Source organism: Stomoxys calcitrans, chromosome 1, assembly GCF_963082655.1.
Source record: "Stomoxys calcitrans chromosome 1, idStoCalc2.1, whole genome shotgun sequence".
NCBI classification, from domain to species: domain Eukaryota; kingdom Metazoa; phylum Arthropoda; class Insecta; order Diptera; family Muscidae; genus Stomoxys; species Stomoxys calcitrans.
The window spans coordinates 81705041-81708142 of NC_081552.1; the positions used below are offsets into that span (position 1 = coordinate 81705041).

The following is a 3102-nucleotide window of genomic DNA, read 5'->3' on the forward strand; positions in this document are numbered from 1 at the left end:
TCTTATTAAATTGCCATATTAAACGATTTTCTGTGGTAAAAAATTAATTTGCCAGTCTATATATTTGGTGCGGTGGCGATAGTTCTTACCGCATAAAACTCTTAAACAAAAAAGTGTTGCCCAGCAAACGTCGTTTGGTCGGTGAGCCAAAAATGGTTGCAACCTTATCGTTAAGGTTTGCAACTCCTGCTTTCACGTTGAATGTTAAAATTTCGGGGCTATGGCGGCTTACACATTAATTAAATCACTCAGTGTCCCGTTAGGTCATTATAATTGATCGACTGTTTTGGGGTGAGGTGGTCCGCTAGATATATGAGCAGACTAATGATATCAGATTTGCAGTATACCACCTGTTTGGGGTCAAACTAAGGGTTTTGCCTTTCGAAATAAAAAATCAGAGGGAGAATTAGGTTTAAAATTCAATGCTGTTGTAATGGTTTATTGTGTTTGTTGCTCATTTCATTATTTATAAGTAGTAAATCGAATTCAGTCTTTTGTTGTAGGTAAATTTAGATAGACAATTGTACATGTAGCATTAAGTAGTTAATTTCTTTTAGGATGAAGTAGCACAATTTATTCTTAGTTTAAGTAGCGAATTTTACTTTTAGTTTTGGATAGGAAATTTTAACTTTAGCTTTAAGTAGGAAAATTTAATTTTAGAGGGTAAGTAGGTTATTTCACATTTTGATTTTGGGTCTAAGGATATAGGAATTTGTTGATGGTGTGTAGAGTGGCCCGCACTTGTGTTTATTTTTGGTGTCCCGCACTTTGATGGTTTAACCATGTGTTGTGTTGATTTTGGGTCTTCTTGTGGGTTTATGTTGTATCTTAGTGTCTTCTTCACGTCTGAAAACTGAGTTTGTTAATTTTTGTTTCACTGTTTGTAATGTTCTTTTCTTTAACGATTGTTTATATGTATATATGTAAGATCACTTTTTTGCTTTTCACTTCACTTGGGTTCACTTTGAGGGGGAGAGAATACGATGCGCGGGTTTGAGATTTAAAAGCGAGACTGATCTTTTTTTGGTTGTTGCTTGTCACTTGGACCCCGCGAAAACGGTCAACTTTCCAAGCTACAAGCAACAATTCCAGGTAAACAAATATGAAGTCAAGGCGGAATCAGCGATTAAGAACTTACTTCAATGTACCGTTATGCACAGTGGGTCATGTGCATACGTGAACGCATGTCTGCACATGGGTGCACATGACTTCATGTTCAAACGTACTTTGAACATTCTCCCCCTCCAAGTGACGAAGTGACATCTTACCTTTTTAATTTTGGTTTCTTGCCTGTGAGGTGACTGGGCCGACGAACACGTATCCCCAATCTGTCTCCTGGGCGAAGACGGCTCCCAATCCGGGTTGTACAACACCACTCCTCCGGAGGTGGGCGTAGGCATCGGCCCCTACCTCTACATCGATTGGTTCGTTGCCCCTAGGGTCAGCATCTGCCAAAGAAAGGGATCTTAGGCTGCTTGTGGGGTCGGGAATGATGGGATCTGAATGGTCGTCGCGGCAAATCCCGGGTCACCACTGCCCGGATGGTATACATGGTCCTCCTCGACGCATGCCTTGACCGAAGTCTTATTGTTGCCAGACGGTGCCCTCTGCGCTCTCTCGTTGGTATCCCCAGGCGAGTTACTGTGGCTGCCGCGATTCGGGTGATGGTCGATGCCTGGCACAAAAGTACCCGTACCCCAGCCCAATCGTCCTGCTCCTCGGGTGCCAATTCCACCATCGCCGTGGGTACAAAAACAGTGGCCCGGCTGTAAGGTATCTCGACCGGGGGAGGGCCTTGGACGATGGGCATCTGGTTGGCTGGTTCGATTGCAAGTTGCCGTGGGTTGGCAATCTCCATTGGGGGCGGGCTGTAGCTGCCGTATGTCTTCCTAAGCTGTGGGGCTCCATGCAGCATTGTGTGATGGCGGTAGTCGCATGTTCGGCAGGCAGTGACCACAGGGCAGTCTGGGGCCAGATGGCTGCGCGCCAGACAGTTCCGACAGTAACTCCGTCTCTCAACTGTCTCGTATCTCTGATACGGTGTCATTTGCCGGAACCGCGGGCATGACCGTATGGCGTGGTCCTCCTGGCAGAGGCCACAGTCATACTGCCAAGATGCGGGGCGATACCTGGGTTCCCGTGGGTCGAAGCGAGGGCGTGTGGGTCTGGCGGGTCGTGGGGACTCTGGGCGAGGTAAATATCCGGCCATTATCTGTAACCAAAATCTCGTGAGTACCGTGTTTTGATGTGATTATGAATTGCTAGGGGTGTCTGAGAATAATTTGACAATCTTAGTTATGGGTCGACTGACTATGCCATTGGAAGTTCGAATATCTACAACTCGAGTGTTCTGATCAACACCGGGGTATGTTTTAAAAACTCGTCCTAACTTCCACTCGGTGGGATATCTCTCATCCCTGATGACAACTAAATCATTGACCTGTATGTTATCTTGCTGATACTTCCATTTGTATCTACGGTGAAGCTCATTTAAGTACTCTGACTTCCACCTCTGACAAAAGTTTTGGGATATAATCTTTAATCTCTTCCACCGATTTGCAAGCGTTATGTCCTCCTCTGAGATGTCGGGTTCTGCCGGGGTCAAAAGGGAAGAGCCTATAAGGAAGTGAGCTGGGGTCAAGGGTGCTAAATCGTTAGGGTCTTCAGAAGCTGGACTAAGGGGTCGTGAATTGAGGCAGGCCTCGATACGTGCCAATATGGTTGACAGTTCTTCGAACGTGAAGTTCATTTTGGGCATAGACTTCTTAAGGTGTATCTTGAATGATTTAACTCCTGCCTCCCACAATCCCCCCATATGGGGAGCTCCTGGAGGAATAAATTTCCACTCTAAATTCTGATGAGCATGTTGCTGAATGGCGCTGCTCTGTAAACTTTTCATAAACTCTTTCTGATCTTTCTTGAGCATTTCTGCTGCGCCTATAAAATTCTTTCCATTGTCGGAATATATCTTTTCTGGGCACCCTCTCCTTCCTATGAAACGAGCTAATGCCGCCAGAAATGATTGAGTCGATAAATCACTTGTTGCTTCTAAGTGGATGGCTTTTGTCGCAAAACAAACAAATATGCAGATATAACCCTTGG

General features: G+C 45.2%; 1 long non-coding RNA gene across 1 annotated transcript; it reads right to left on the reverse strand.

The window, feature by feature from the left end:
* Positions 1–406: 406 nt before the first annotated feature.
* LOC131994126 (uncharacterized) lies at positions 407–1497 on the reverse strand. Its single transcript, XR_009396467.1, has 2 exons — positions 1269–1497; positions 407–846 (listed from the first exon to the last, which is right to left on the reverse strand). It is a non-coding gene; the product is annotated as an uncharacterized LOC131994126 (long non-coding RNA).
* Between the last annotated feature and the right edge of the window lie 1605 nt (positions 1498–3102).